Source organism: Vitis riparia, chromosome 13 (assembly GCF_004353265.1).
Source record: "Vitis riparia cultivar Riparia Gloire de Montpellier isolate 1030 chromosome 13, EGFV_Vit.rip_1.0, whole genome shotgun sequence".
Classification (NCBI taxonomy): domain Eukaryota; kingdom Viridiplantae; phylum Streptophyta; class Magnoliopsida; order Vitales; family Vitaceae; genus Vitis; species Vitis riparia.
Window position 1 is genome coordinate 8,371,006 of NC_048443.1, and position 17,571 is coordinate 8,388,576.

Sequence of the window (17,571 nt, forward strand, 5' to 3'; positions counted from 1 at the left end):
GGACCACCTTCTAGAACATTCCTCCAAGTGTCCAGCTTTCATTGGCTAACAAAGCCACTAGCCTGATACCTCACCAACCAGTCCGGGAGTGACACGTGACCATCCCAGATGGTGACACTTGTCATAATCAGGCTGTAGAGATGTCTCCCCAAAATGGGGGTCTACAATAGGATTGTGAGAGATGTCAATGGCTGCCTTATTATCGCAGAACAAGTTCATTTCTGAGCTGGGAGCAAAGCCTATCTCAGTCAGTAGTCTTCTTAGCCAAAGTAGGTCGCATACACCCTTAGCCATACCTCAAAATTCTGCTTCGGCACTAGATAGAGCAACAACCTTTTGTTTCTTACTCCTCCACGTGACGAGATTTCCTCCTACAAAGGGGAAGTAGCCTGAAGTAGACTTCCTGTCTGAGATATTTCCTGCCCAATCTACATCGGTGTATCCATCAACATTCGAATGATTATTTTTCCTGAACATTAGTCCTTTCTCGAGAGAGAACTTTAAATACCGAAGAATTCTAGTTACTGCATTCATATGTGCTTCACTAGGGCAGTGCATGAACTGACTTACTACGCTTACGGCGTAGGCAATGTCAAGTCGAGTATGAGACAAGTAAATAAGTTTGTCGACTATTCTTTGATACCTCTCTTTGTCAATAGGTACTTGATCGACATATATCCCAAGCTGATGATTTTGGACAATAGGAGTGTCTACTAGTTTACACTTTAGCATCCCTACCTCAGATAATAAGTCTAAAACCTATTTTCTTTAAGGATAAAAATATGCCTTGTTTTGATCCGGATACCTCAATTCCTAGGAAGTATTTGAGTTCCCCTAAGTTCTTCATCTCAAACTCAGCCAACAATTGCTTTTGAAGCTTTGAGATTTCTTCTTTGTCATCACTTGTGATGATTATGTCGTCTATGTAGATAATTAGTGTTGTCACTTTTCCCGATTGGTGTTTAGGAAAAGTGTATGGTCTGAATTACTCTACTGAAAGCCATATTTTTTCATGGCTGCACTGAATTGGCTGAACCATGCACGGGGTGATTGCTTTAAACCATACAACGCCTTCTTTAGTTTGCATACTACTTTATCTTTAGGAGTTGTCGAGTACCCAGGTGGAATGTTCATGAAAACTTCTTCTTCTAAATTACCATGGAGGAATGCGTTCTTCACATCAAATTGATGTAGCGACCAATATAAATTTGGTACAAGAGATAATAAAACTCTAACAATGTTTAGTTTTGCTACCGGTGAGAACGTTTCTTGATAATCTATTCCATATGTCTGTGTGTACCCCTTTGCCACGAGCCTTGCCTTGTACCTGTCAATGGGTCCATCAGTATTATATTTAATGGAGAAGACCCATTTGCACCCTACTATTTTTTTCCCTTCGGGTAATGAGACCAGCTTCCAAGTATCATTTTTTTCTAAGGCCTTCAGTTCTTCTTTTATTGCTTGACTCTATTGTGAATCAAGTAGTGCATCTTCTACATTTTTAAGAATGTAATATGAGAATATTTTGTGTGCAAAGGCCTTGAGTGGTTCGACTAGCCTGTGAGTGGACACATAGTTGGCTATAGGATATTTGGATCTTCTATCTTCTACTTCCGGAGAGTATCGACTTGGTGGTTTTCCATGGTTCTGTCTTACAAGCAACACATATTGCATAGTACTATTCACGTTATCAGTAAACAAAGATATGGCAAGGAGACTTACCTCATCGATATTCTCAAGAGATGGGCCTTCGGGTACTAAAGAGGGGGAACCGTCACTGGTTGTTGCATCTGGATTCATATCATTGACAGGTGCTGGTGTTTCATTACGTTCCATATTACATGGTTCTTCAACAATTGGTTCTTCTACTAAAGGGTGTTCCTCAGTCAACCTTACTTTGGTATTTTAGTCACTGGTGTTCTGTGACCCCTTCCGATTCTAGCTATGTTGTTGCTAGCCAATTCACCTTTTCATTTGGAAACTCCCCATGAAGAGATGATTTGGTGGTAGGTGATGGATAGAAGGTCTCTATTTTGAGAAAGGTGACATCCATGGTGATGTATGTACGCTTAGTGATGGGGTCGAAACATTTATACCCTTTCTGATGCAGAGCATAGCCCAAAAAAAGACATCGTACTGCACATGGATCTAACTTGGTTCGCTGGTTTTTATGGAGATGAATGAAGGCAACGCAGCCAAAGATCCGGGATGGAAGCATTAACATAGTGGGTAGAGAGGTATGGTTAGATAGAGCCTGCAAGGGAGTCCGAAATTGTAGGACTTTGAAAGGCATTCTATTAAGCAAATATACGGCTATGGTAACTACATCATCCCAGTGCCGAGATGGCACATGTGCTCCAATCAGTAATGCTCGTGCCATCTCTAAGATATGTCGATTTTTCCTCTCGGCAATGTCGTTTTGTTGAGGAGTTTGGGAACAGGAAGTTTCATGAATGAGACCATGGTGCTTAAAGTAAGTCTGGAATCTTGTATTGACATATTCACCGCCATTATCGGTATGGAGGGTCTTAATCTTGGCTGAAAATTGCGTTTGAATCATTACATGAAATGATTGAAACACACCAAACACTTCATTTTTCCATTTAAGTAGATACAACCAAGTCATTCGAGTACAATCATCAACAAATATAACAAACCATTTATTTCCAGATGGAGTAATAGCATGAGAGGGTCCCCATACATCCGAATGGATTAAAGAAAAAGGCATGTCTCTTTTTGTTGGCTTACGGGGTAAGGAACTCTATGACTCTTGGCTACAATACATGTTTCACATTTGAAAGATGATGGTTGTAATGTAGAAAATAGGGCTGGAAAGAGATGTTGTAAATACCTAAAAGAAGGGTGTCCCAAGCGGTTATGAAAAAGTCAAATTTGTCGTTCTTTATCATTGGTGTGCCGACCGTGATTTGCTTTCCTTGAATTAAAGTCATCCATGTAGTTGAGTCCTCCTTTTTTAGTACCACGCCCAATGATCTCCTTGGTGAGAATATCCTGAAGAAGTCAGAAAGTAGGATACATTAATACAACACAATTGAGATCGGTTGTAACTTGACTAACAAAGAGTAATTTATTTGATAAGGATGGAACAAGCAAAGTATGGTTTAAGGAAAGAGGGTAGGATAGGGCCACTGTCCCCGCTCCTGCGACTGGATATTGTACTCCATTAGCATTTGCAATATAAGTTCTCCTGGGCTGAGTGATATGTGAGAAATCATGGGGATCAAAAGTCATGCGATCGGTAGCTCCAGAATCTATAATCCACATGTTTTCATCGTAACCATGACATGCGGCCAAAACTTATCCACAATTACCTTGATCGCTGAGGGTAGTGAAAGGATTTGTTGATTCTGGTTAAGCAGTAAGAGATAATTGATGTTCTGCACTTGCAACGGCTGCCCTTCTCGTGTCTTCATTTGTGCTAGTCCTCTCACATTTTTTCCATGCTTGAAAGTCATTCCACCACTCAGGATACCCATGTAACTTAAAACAAGTTTCACGAGTATGCTTTACGTTGCTGCAATGGGTGCATTTCATGCCATTAGATTGAGGTTTTGATTTTGGTTTGCCAGGTTTGAGTCCTTTAGATGCCATAACCGCACCTGAAGCAATATTACTACCTGATGTCATGATTGCTTGCCTAATATCTTCACGTCGAACATGAGCATACACCAACTCAACTGTAGGGAAGGGTTGTAATTGAAGAACATCATTTCGAATCTTGTCTAGTCGATCATCTAAGCCATCGAGGAAGACATGGACTCTATCTTCCTATAAAATGAAGTTATATTTCTTAATATCTCCTGCACATTTCATTGGGTTAGGACGATGAAAATCAATTTTGCGCCATAGACCTTGAAGATCATTATAATATTTTTCAATGGAACCACCCACTTGGTTCATGCGAGTTACACAACGTTGAAGGTCGTATACTTGGGATGTATCAGTCCCATCAAAAAATGTTGTAGCAATTGAGTGCCATACTTGTTTAGCAGTTATGAATCGAATAAAATTACCAATCAACGAGGGGTCCATTGAGTTGATTAACCATCCTTTGACAATGGCATTTTCAGTTCTCCATTTCCGGAACAATGGATCGGTTTCGAGAGGTTGTGGAGAGTCACCAGTAATATATCCCAATTTGTCTTTTCCTGAGATATGCATCTCAATGACTTAGGACCATAAGGCATAGTTGGAGCCATTCAACTTAATGCCAATAGGAGCATTCGGAAAATTATATGCGGTTTGAGAGGAGGTTTGGACTTTGTTCAAGATCTCTGTCATTTTAGTTGTCCAATCGTCGAGACTAGAGTCTGCCATGGTTGCTGAATGGTAAAAAATTTTGATCAGTGGGTGGACGGAGCAAAGATCCTAGGATCTTGCTCTGATACCATTTCAAAAGTCTCTATTTTTCTATATCTCTTCAATAGCAGAGTACAAAAGTATATAAAGATACAAGAAAAGCTATTCTAAGGCATACATGATCTAAGGCTATAGTTATGGTTGACCCTTTAATTAAGGGATTTTACAATGAGATACTTTCTATAATAACTTGTATGAGAGCTCATGCTAACATAACTTTCATAACAATAAGTAAATAAATAAAGAATTTGAGTCAAATGCCAACACATTACCTGTTATACGTAATTTAAAACAGTATCTTATCAAATCAAGAACATTGTTGAAAAAAGTTTTGCGGCTCTACTTTATTCAGGTGTGAGTGTTGGTTCTCAAGTTGTTGCTTTCTTTAATCGAAATGGAAAACCTGGATTCCGAGGGGGGGGGGGGGGGGGTGCCACCTCTCTATCCCTCTACCCTGTATTTGATGATGGGGCTTTCTCTTTAAGGTATGGGATTTTTTAAAATTTTTATTTTCTTGATCATTACCAAACAAGTGTGGCGCTATTATAATGATTGATCAATTCCTCTGCATTGTTTCACAAACCGACATGATCAAGTTCTTCAATGAAATTGATGAGAATGGAAATAAGGATATTTTTTTTTCGAATTCTTATTGGCTCCATTTTTTAAACAAACTGATTATTCGATTTTCTGAACAATTTGTGTGTTATAAATCTGGTGTAGATGTTCGAGACAACTTACCATGAGAAGGAAAAGCAGCAAACACAATGTAGAGGCAAAGAGATGAAGAGATTGATTGAAGTTCTGAAGCTAGAAGAACCCTCAAGCGAGCCTGAGAAACATTCAAAACCATGCTCTAACCCCATAGCTGATGACCAGAAAAAGAATAATTAGGCATGTCGAGATTCAACCCCGGGCGAGAAAGATGAAAAATGAAACATCAATCAAATAGCCAGTGAAGAGAAAAACGAAATTAATCATGAAAGAAATGTTGGCAATTCCATATTAAACAATTCCATGGCTACGCTGGAATCCAAATTTGAATCTAAAAGAAGAAACTCCAAGAATCATATCAAAATATTGAGAAATGTAATTGTTTTCCATTTTATTCTAAAGAAAAGACTCAAAACTTATAATTAATGTGATGGGTCCTTAAAATCTGTTGTCGAACAGTAACGAAGTAGAGAAGGATTTAGGTGATCAACTTTCAACCAATGTCTAAGCAGCTTCCCATATCCAAGAAGTGTAATTCACGTTTTCTGATCGGCCAACATTAACAAAAATCATACAGTTCGGATTATGGATTATTATGGTTTAGACAACCTTCCATTAGACAAGGTTATGATACTACATTTAATAATCAATTTTACGAAAGATTTGAAAGCTCGTAGGATTTGGACCCACAATATATATCATACTGCTTTAAGAGTGATGTTGTGCATGTTCTTATACACAAAAACTCATTATACTACTACTTGTTGAATAAAAGTGCTAAATTACTTTGGATATAAGAGCCTTATGTCACAACCTACTCAAATAACCCTCCCTTGAGCTTATATATGTTAGTGGGAAGCTTTTGGAACCTTTGAGTCATCTACAATAGTGGAGGAATGTGGAAGGTTTTGGAGAGACCTTGAGATGTCCACACATCTCTATGCTAAAGTGGAAGACAACGAAAGAGTATGGAGCTATCTATAAAGTTCCAAAGGTCTCTTGTAAATACTTGTACATATTTTTTGTATAGTCTTTTAGAGAATTCTAGGGTAGTGAGGAACCTTTATGGGTTACAAAGAGTTTCACTAGTGCCTAAAAACGAAGTGAAATGGAGACCAACTTTTAGAGAATAAATTGAAATTGTTTTCATCAATTTTAAAAAATAAAAGGAACACAAAAAAATTAAAAAAAACATAAAAAAACAAATAAAATTGAATAAGATATCATTCTTTTTCTCTTTACATGATCTAATAACATGATTTTTTTTTTCTCTCCATAATCTAATATCAATACCGGAAATTTTAAATATGATCCTCCTAATTACATGTGTTTTTCTAAATGTCATTTAACTTCTCTAAAATTTTTCATTAAACAAATAAACTCCAAATCAAAAGTTGATACATAAAATTTTATTTGATTTTCAAAATAATTTAAAACTCAAAAATTAATTTTTAATTAATATTAAAAAGTCATAGAACTCAAAATATTAGAAATTCATAAACTAAAATTTATAGTAATTGACTTAGTTTCTTCTTTTCATATATCACATTTTTACAAATTTCTTTACTAGATAACTTAAATTCATTAATGGATGCAATAAATTTTTAATAAATAACTTAAAAATTTATATTTTGAGTTTTTTCTACTATGCAAATAAACTCCAAATTAAACAAGATTTAATGTGTTGGATTTATTAATGAGTCTAATAATTTTTAAAAATAAGCTAAAAACTCAAATAATGATCCAATTAATACAAAAAGACTATAGACAAAAATTGGTTTAGAATGATTTTATTGTTTATCTTCTATATAGAATCATTATTTTTCATTTTTTTTTTATCATTAGGCAAATAAACTCTTAAATTAAATAAGACTTAATACGTTGAATTCATTAATGAATCTAGTAATTTTAAAAATAATTTAAAATTCAAATAATAAATCCATTAATACCATAAATTTATAGATAAAAGTTAGTTCATAGTGACTCTATAATTTTTTTTTTCTATACATAATTATATTTTGTACAATTTTTTTGCACTAGAAAAATGAACTTCAAATAAAAAAATAATTTAAAACTCAAAAAATAGATATAATCACTATAAAAAATAATAGATTAAAAATAATGTATTATAAGTCATTACTTTTTCTCCTATACACTCAACTCTTTTTCTTTCTTTTTTTTTCTTTTTTTTTTTTAAAAAATTTTATCACTAGTTTAATATATTATAAATTAAGACATAATTAATAATTTAACTTCTTTAATGAATTTTTAATTTTTTAAAAAATTTGGAATTCATAAAAATTAATCCAAGGACTTGTAGATTAAATTAGAACATTCTAAAATATTATATTCTTAATTGAGTACTAAATATATGCATGTAATAAGAAAACTCTACTCATTTATATGTTAAAAAAAGTTAAATTTTATTTATTATTTATTTTAAATAAAATATTATTTTTAAATTATTATTCATTTGTAACAAAAATTTTTAAGAAGTTAATATCCTTATGTTTTTATCGTATACTAAAATAGTATTTATTTTATTTATAAAAAGTAAAAATTATAATTTTATTATAATAGTATTATTATTTTACCAAAAACTATTTAAGTTTTAATTTATTTTTAATTACAAATTATTTCATCTTTAATAAGACTTAGATCAAATTTAATTAATATTATATAAATTGAATTTATAATGTTTTTATAGAATCAAAACTCAAAAATTATTTTTGAAAACAACTTATTTAAATATTTTTTATTTTTTATTTTTATAAAAATACTAAAAACACCTTTATTATTTTTGGTGTTTGGTGTGATCTTGAGCCTAAAGAATTTTGACATTAGTTTTCATTTATGAAGATTACATATTTGAGATATTGAAGAATTAGTTTTAATAGAAGGTTATAAATAATTTGAACATAAGGCTAAAATTTCCTTAAGAAAGAAATTTAAAGTAATTGTTTAGAAAAAGAAAGTTAAGTCAATGTAAGGAATGGAAATTGGATATTTCCCTACATGAATTATTTTACCTAATTTTAGTATATTTGTGGACCCACATTTTTCATATGAGTCCCCATTCGACGGCGAAATTCACTTTGAAATGTGAAAAACTGTATTTTATAAAAAAATTGGAGTCACCACTTATTTTTATTATTTTTTCAAGGGAAAATAAATAAAAAACTAAAATCCTAAGAAAAATGACTCCTTGAATTTTGGAAAAGCATGTCTTTGAAAAACCCTAATTTAGGTCCGAGAATCAGTTATCTATCGGGAAGGTACCTTAAAAAGGTAGCACATCTCTAAGCCCTAAAAAGGTATCTACTAGCTAAGTTGAGCGAAGTATGACAATTAATCAATTAATTGAGGTTACATAGGTAGGTTAAGGTGATTTTAAAACTCTATTATCACTAGAATACCAAACAAGAATTCAAAACACAATCATAAAGAAATGGTAGTATGCGTACCTAAACCGTAACTTAAGCGATATCATAAGACATCAAAGTTAGTTCAAACAATAAAATATATAACATAGAACATGCATTCTATTCTATTCAAGAGACCAGACACTAGTCAAAGCAATTCAAAACACAATCATGCATGAGGGTATTTTACACATAAAACATATCTATTTACAAAACTAAAAGGATAAAAAGGGGGAGAGGCGTACCTGGATAGTATGCATAATTTATAAGGTGCTTCCAAAAATGCTAGAGTGGGTTAAAACAAGTATAATGACAAATAATAATGATAGTGAATCCTAATACACATTGTACATACATAAGTTAAATGAAATAGCAAGAACTTAGCAAGATTGAGTGATAGGGAAAAAATAAACTCGAATATGTACATCTCATGCAATCAAGAAAACAAGCCTTCATACATTGTCCAAAAGTAATTTGAGATCCTAAATAACATTAACTATTGTATATGACATACATGTAGTTCACACAAATAAATAAAATTCAATCAAAACAATTATTTTATTGGAGCTATTCTGATTTCTAAAACAAATAAATGGGATTCAATCAAGACATTTATTTTATTCAAACTACCTAATCCTCTAAAACAAATAAAAGGCATCAAACCAAACGTTAATGCACTCAAGATTTAAGCTATCCAAATTGCCAAAACAAATAAATAATAATAAAACAAATACTAATGAACTCAAGATATAAACTAATCACATTTCTAAAATGAATAGACAATATTCAATTTAAACACATGTTAAGGAACTCAGGATATAAATAAAATTCAATCAGAACAATTATTTTATTCAAACTAACTAATTTCCTAAATCAAATAAATAGGATTCAATCAAGACAATATGTTTATTCATACTAATAAATTTTCTTAAATAAATAAATAGGATTTAATCAAAACAATTATTTCGTTCAAACTAATTAATTTTCTAAATCAAATAAACAGAGTTTAATCGAAACAAATATCAATGAATTCAAGATATAAACTAACCAAACAAAATTGAAACAAGGTTTTTAACACATAGGATCAATTATGTTGACAAACTAAAAAAATTATAAAACTCTTAAACCTAAAGATGAACTAAAACTAAGCAAACAAATATTTATAAACACTAAAACCCGAAGAGAATAAACTAGAACTAAACTAAAATGTTATTTTCACAATTTATTTTAAATATTAAAGAAATGATTTTTTATAATATTTTGAGAAATTATTATTACAAATCCTATCCACAAAAATGTTGTTTTTATAAAATGTTTTGAAGTTATCTTAGATTTTATTTTATTTACAAGTCGGATCATTGGAAATTTATTTTTATAAAGTCTAACTATTATATATATCTCCAATCTATCTCAAATGACCTAAATGCCTAAAACCCAAAATCCCCACAATAATGAGCAACCAATCTCAATCATATCTCCAATCTATCTTCAACTAAAAAACATCAACCCCAAACAACTAATAGTGCCTATCTCAAAAATTAAAGCCAAAGTTGAAAATTTGCCTCAAATCCAAATTTAACATAAACATAATGAATGGCGTGATTTAATATGTAATATCAAAATAACGTAGTACTAAACCCAAGTACATGAAATAAATCTCAAAACCCATATGAAACTGAAATGGGTGTGTTATGAAAAACAAGAATAGACAAGAAGAAAATAAGACACGGATTTATGTGAAAAACATGGGAGAAACCGAAGAAAAATGATTCACCGTGTAAAAAATTGGTACAAAAAGAAAGAGTATCAAGTCGACTACTACATAACCCAAAATCCTATTGGCTCAATCCCTCCGCTACCACCATAGACTCCCAAAACATCCATAATTTTCTTCACCATATGTCGCACTGGTGAATTTTTTTATGGGACTAAAAAAAGAATTTGGGTCACCAAACTCTAAAACTTTAACAGGGTGAGAAAGTTTACCTTCATGTTCTGATTTTGAAACTCCACAAGCAAGAGATCAATATCGGTGAGGAATGGGTTTGGTGATGGATTGGCGGATTCGTATGACCAAGAACGAGGATGGTAAGCGGAAGTGTCGATTGTGGAGATGGATGCAATCAAGGGATTGTGACAGCATGGAGAGGGAAATCGTAGCCACGGTGTCGTAGGGGAGAAGGATTGTTGATGAGGGTGGCGCATGAATGAAGACTCTGGGTGGAGCCACGCGCGGTGAGGATGAGGCTATGAAAGGTGCAGTGCATGGAGATGGATGGGGACTGTCATGGCGGTGTGGACCGGTGGTTCAGTTTGGCATGTGGCAATCGAAGGTGGCTAGATGGAAAAGAGGCTGTGACGGGGTCATGGAGATCCTAGGATGATGATGCTGACGATCAGATGACCATGGGGCGCTGTTAATGGTGATGTGCCTATGGAGAAAAGTTGTTGACCCAATCCTGATGTCCCCATCCCAAAACACCCCTCCTTAAAAACCCGGACTGTTCCAATTTTTATTTTTTATTTTTTTTAAAAAAGGGATCTGCCTCATTCTTATCTTCGAACGCTGCTTCAAATCCCATCCAGATCATCGTGTTTCTTCACCTCCCCAGAATGCTGGATATCACTAAAAAAATCACGCTCCATTCCCCCTACTCTGCTCTAAGATGGTCCCCTTTTCTGCAATCGTAGAAGTTCCGTTCCAAGGGAGACTCCCGAAGGCATCTCAATCTCCTCCCTTTCCGTGGTTGGTTCCTTCCCAATGTAACCCTCTCTGAGTCCACTCTGGATGGTGACTGTTCCTCCCAAAAAATCCTTATGGTAGCCGTGTTGACTTCCTCCCCAAAAACTCATCCCTTTCCCAGAAAAAATTATTGTCCTCTCCTGAAAAAATTCCCCCATAATCCTTTTCTTTCCAAAAAAACCAAAAACAATACAAATGCAGCCATATATCCCTCCCCTCTGGTGCGTGTCAATCCTCTCAAAAAAAAATTTGCCGTGTAGGTATCCCAAAATCCCATATGCATGAAGTCTTTCTCAATCCTTCCTTAATGTGAATCCTTCTATATCAACCTCATTTTTAATTCAACCAAACACATATATTATCATGATCTCCACAGCTCAAAATCCTCTCAATGTATGCATGGTGCCCCTCGAATCCTCAAGTCTCCACTATCCCATGTACAGCCCGGTCCTCTTAATTGGAACGTCACCAAATTCTCATGCAAAAATAAAAAGATATAAAAGTTAAAAACTTGGAAAAAAAAAATCAATACAAATCAAGCAAATATTTGAAAGGAAAATAGAAGATATCAATACATAGATATATGAGAAAAACTAAAATTTTAATTCATGCAAATAAAAAATAAATAAATAAGTAAAATCAACAATCTCATGCAATTTTATGAAAATAATTAAGTAGATGAATAAATAAAAAATACTAGGCACATGCAAGTGTTAAAAATGCAAATCATGCAAACTATGTAAGCCATGTATGAATGTGAGCCATGCAACCTAAAGGTGACCTAAATGGACCCAGGTGCATCTAAAACGTGTCTAAGTGAACCTAAGTGATCTAGGATGCATCTAAGTGACCTAAAAGGTGTACCTAAACATGCCTAGGTATGCTATTCTAAAGGTGTACCTAAATTGGTCCAAGTGATCCTAAACAAGCCAGGGTGTCCTAAATGGGCTTGAGTGTACCCTAATGTGAACCTAGGTGAACCTAGGTGGGCCCAGGTGAACCTAAGTGGGCCTAGTGAACCTAAATGGGCCTAGGGGTGTCCAAAAGGTGTTTAAGTGATCTAAAGTGATCAGAATAGTGCCAAAGTGACCTAAGGTGAAGTACAATGTGCCTAGGTGACCTATGGTGAGCCTAAATGTGCCCTAGGTGAATCTAGGTCAAGTGTAATGTGCCTAGGTGACCTAGGGTGAGCCTAAGAGACCTAAGGTGTGACTCAATGATCCTAAATGACCTAAGGTGATCAATAAGGTCCCTAACTGACCTAGGGTGAGTGTGTGTAATTTGGAAGGTGCCTAGGTGACCTTGGGTGAGTCTAAGTGACCTAAGATGATCATAAAAGTGCCTAAGTGACTTAGGGTAATTAGAAAAGTGCATAAGTCATATAGGGTGATCAGAAATGTGCTTAAGTGACCTTGGGTGATCTAGAATGTGTCTAAGTGGCCTAAAAAGTGTACTTGAATATGCCTAAGTATGTTGTCCTAAAGGTGCACCTAAATGAGCTATCCTAAAAAAAAAAATACTAAAAAGGAAAACCCTAGATCTAACTTAGGGCCACCAATGGTCACAATGAAGGGCCAAAAAAAATCCCTCTCCAAGGTTACTCAAAAAGGTAATTTGTATGAGTAGGAATGGGTCACCAGAGAACTATTGTGGAGTATTGAAAGAACACCTCATAGGGCATGTGCTAAGAGGACAAATAGAGGGTCTACAATATTATTAAATAATAAATATATATATATATATATATATATATAATTTGAGTATAATATTTATTAGAACTTTAGTCTAAAGATTCCTTTAAATCTCAAGATGATTCATGGGAAATTTCTACATATGTTCTTTTAGGATTATATGAAATTTCTAGATATGTTCCTTTAGGATTACAGAATTCAAGTGAGAGGATTATGAAAAAATATGTTTTTTTTTCATCATCAATGATCAATATATATATATATATATATATATATATATATATATATATATATATATATATATATATATATATATATATATATATATATATATATATATATAATATAAAAATATTGATTTTCCTAAAACTAAATAAATAAAGAATTTGAGTCAAAACCCAACACATTAGATATACATATGCAATTAAAAACGTATTATCAAAATAGAAACTCTATAAATAGTAACTTTCTTGTAAACCTTATCTTATCAAATCAAGAAATCAAGAACAAGCTGAGTGCAGACTCTACTTTGTTCAGGTGTGAGTGTAGGTTCTCAAGATGCCGCTTTCTTTAATCGAAATGGAAAACCTGGATTCCGCATGGGATGAAGAAGAAGAGGGCTGCCTTCCCATCCCTCCACTTTATGATGGGGCTTTCTCTCCTTATCATCCCACCACATTGGCTCTCTTTCAGGTGTCCCATTTTTTAAAATTTTTATTATTTGATTTTTTGAAAATTTTACTTTCTTGATCATTACCAAACAAGTATGGCGTTGTCATACTGACTGATCTATTCCTTTGCGTTGTTTCACAATGCGACGTGATCAAGTTCTTCGATGAAATTGATGAGAATGGAAGTAAGGATATTTGGTTTTCAAATTTTTATTGGCTCCCACAAACTGATTATTCAATTTTCTAAAAAATCTGTTTGTTATAAATCCGGTGTAGATGTTCGAGAGAACACAGGAACTTCATGTGGTGGGAGAGAAAAGCAGCAAACACAAGGTAGAGGTAAAGAGATGAAGATACAGATTGAAGTTCTGAAGCCAAAAGTGTTGGAAAATTTTTTTATATGGGCTAACATTAATTGAATAATTTGTATTTGCAAAAACAGGTTAATGGATAGTCTATATAATGAGCCCAATTAACTAGTGATCACATTTTGGATTGGGTTTTGCATGTTTTGAGTAGAAGCTCAGTTAAATGGCAAGTGTAGGCTATGGGTCTCATTGAAGGCCATTATGGGAGGGCGCAATGAGAATCCAATTTGAGTTATGCTAAGTCCCCTCTCTAATTTAGATAAAAAGGGTTTTTTTGTTTTCCCATAGAGCCACCATAACTGTTATCAAGATCATAGAGAGGAAGACTTGGTTGCAACAATCAATCACGGTTTTTTATCATGGCTCAAATAGGTATGTTCTTTATAATGATTTCCTATTGTTCATTTAATCATGTATGATTAATCTATGTGATTATGTAAATATTTTACAAATGGTATCAGAGTCGATCCCCAACCCTGGTGTGGGGGTTTGTTTGGCTCCGTAAAGGGTGTTTGTCTATTTGACCCCGCAATCCCGTGGGACACAACGAGGACGTTGTGTCTACATGAAGGGGTGTTTGTGATGTCCCACATCGGATAAGGGAGAAAATTCTTGGCGCTATATATGTAGAGGCTCCTCTTAACCAAGTAGATGCGTTTTAAAGTCGTGAGGACCCCTTTGGGTCCAAAGCAGACAATATCTACACGGTTGGGAACAGGTCGTTACAAATGATATCAGAGCTTGATTTACATGATTTAGGATCTACAATTGGAAATCGAAAAATAAAATTTTTAGTTTCTTATTTTATTTTCTTTTCGGAGCCAAATCTGTGATCCATTAATGTGTATGTTTTTTTTTTTTTTAGTTTCTTTTGATTGTGAAAGTTTAGGCCTTTTGTTTCTCTTGTCACAAGCTTCAAAATGATATATCATATGTGCAATTTCCTTGTTTAAATTAGGAGTAATTAAGTTTTTAAATTTTCATAATATTCTTGTTTAAAGATTCAAGAAAAATTTTATTTTTTCAAATTATTGTGTTTTACTCAAATTAAACTCTTAGATTTTGTTGTTTACATATATTATAGTTGATATGTAGCATCAATTTCAGTTTTTTGGCTCAATTTGGTGAAAATTGAAAATTCGAAAATATGGGTATGAACCTTAGAAAATTCGTTTTATATATATATTTTTTAAATTAAGCAAGATTGAGAAGCTTTTTTGTTTAATTAATTGTTGTAGAGAGATTTCTTATATTGTTAAGCTAAAAATACATGTAAAATGAGGCCGAAATAGGTGTTAAAATAGAGTTTTTCAATCTTGGCTATTGAGGTATGAAAAACCGAATTTCGTTAATCAATTATGGAGATCTTTAAGTTGTTTCTTTTATGATTAAATGTCCTAGAATTGTTAGAAACAACCTAAAGTTTAAAACCCGTCAAGATCCCGATCAAAAAAACCTTTTTTTTCAATTATTTGTAATCCGGGTTGCAACCGGGTCATTTGACCCATATTGCAGAATTTTGACCCAATGCTGGAGGTTGAAGATGACCTCCAGCACATGCCACACGTGCCACATATGTCACACGTTCCCCACTCGCAGGTCAAGTGTGTGAGGCGCGTGTAACCTCATCTGGTGTTCGTTTTGAGCCCCGTTTTTTCCTATGCGCTCGTTTTTTTGTAATCTATTTTTCTGGATATATTATTTTATTTTTTTGGGATAAAAAATATTTATTAAATAATTATTACTTATTTATGTGATTTAATTAGCTTAAATTTATTTTTTGGTATAATTTTCTATTGAGAATTTACTAGAAATTATGCTAATATATATGGAATAGGAGTGTAGTACTCACTCTCTCTAGATTGAAACCTTTTCAAGCATACTGTCCCACTTGGTTTAAATCACATAAACTAGTTAAATAATTAGTTTAAAGTGTAATTAAAAAAAATGTTATTCAAATTCTTGCAACTATAATTGATCATATGCATATATATCGCTAATATGCTCTATTGTTGTTGGGCAATATTTTTTTAAATTTACCCAATTTTGGAATGTTGCATGTGAATTGTTGAGGTTATTTCACCAAAGTGATTTAACCATCAAAATTTGTAAGTTTATGAATTCCTATTTTGTTGATGGGGAAAATTTTAGATTAATTTGTACAATCGCCTGCCCAAAGGGGGTTATTGTGCAAATTAATTTAACAACATGAGGATATTGAATGAGATAAATAATTTGATAAATTTATTTGCCCAAAGGAAATAAATTTTAATGAATTATTTGTTGATCTTCATGTTTAGAGAATAGTTGTTTATTTTGGATTCTGCCCAAAGGAGAGTTTATGATAGTACAATCAAAGTTTTCAAAGGCGTATCTCAGGCGCACCTTGAAGCCCGCCTTAGGGCGAGGCGGGGCAAAAATGCCCTGACGCATAAATAATAAAACGCAACGTGAGAAAGGCGTACGCCTTTTCGAGTGAGGCGTGTCTGAGGCGCGCTTTGATCGCCCATTTTACGCTCCGAGAAGAAGGCGCACGCGTTGTAGAAGCTGAGTGCCATGAAGAAATTAAAAAAAAAAAAACCCTAACTGATCTTTAAAGCAAAACCCGAGTCCCGATTGAAGGCAAACAGAAATTGGGAGAAAAACTCCAAAAGGAAGCCCTACCTGAAGCAGCGACGGAGTGCTCAACCTCAGGCGGTGACCAATCGTAGAGCATCTTCTCCGGCGACGACCAATCACAGAGCATCTTCTCCGGCGGCAATCTCTCTCGTTCATCTCCAGGTATGTTGCGATCTCCCTTTCTTTCTCTCTGATGCTTCCCCCTCTCAGTTTCATCTCTTCATCTTTTTCTCCATCTGCCATGGTTTTCTCCATCTTCCATGGTAGTCGACAAATTGACACAGAGGTTGGCTCTCTCTTGGCAGTCAGTGTCTCTCACTTCATCAATTTTTTTTTATTTAATCAAATGCCTCTTCATCCAATATATATATATATATATATATATATATATATATATATTTAAATCATTTGACCCCTCATCCAATAATTTTGACCAGTTCTCAGTCTTAGACTCTCAGCTAGTCGTTTCTCCTTCATCCATTTCTATTTTGTAAATATTCCAGTAAATCCTTTGCTTAAAATTATTTTTATATTTCTGGTTTAATTTTATTTTTCACCCAAACCATTTTTATTTTCTAAATATTCCAATAAATTGGCTGCTTAAAATTATTTTTTTATTTTTGGTTTAATTTTATTTTTCACCCAAATTTTCTTTATTTCATTATTAAATTCCAATTAAAATTTATGTGTATAATTTTTAAATTCCTCTAAAAAAAATATTGGCTTTTTAAAATTAAAACCAATTAAATTTTAATTTCATTTTTAAATTCCTTTCAATTATGTCTTGTTATTATTTTTTAGTTAATTATATTGTCATATAGAAATTTGAATATTATTATTGGTGTTTTTTTTTAGAATGAGTTCTTCCGATTCGAAAAATTCAAGAAAAGATTTTGTGTGGAAGTATGTTATTGAAGTTGCCATGGAGCAATATTTAAGATGTAAATTTTGCAATCAAAGATG

The 17,571-nt window shown here is 33.4% G+C and overlaps 1 pseudogene; it reads right to left on the bottom strand.

The window, feature by feature from the left end:
• Window positions 1–297: 297 nt before the first annotated feature.
• On the bottom strand, window positions 298–1,836 carry LOC117928274 (annotated as a pseudogene).
• Window positions 1,837–17,571: the final 15,735 nt, after the last annotated feature.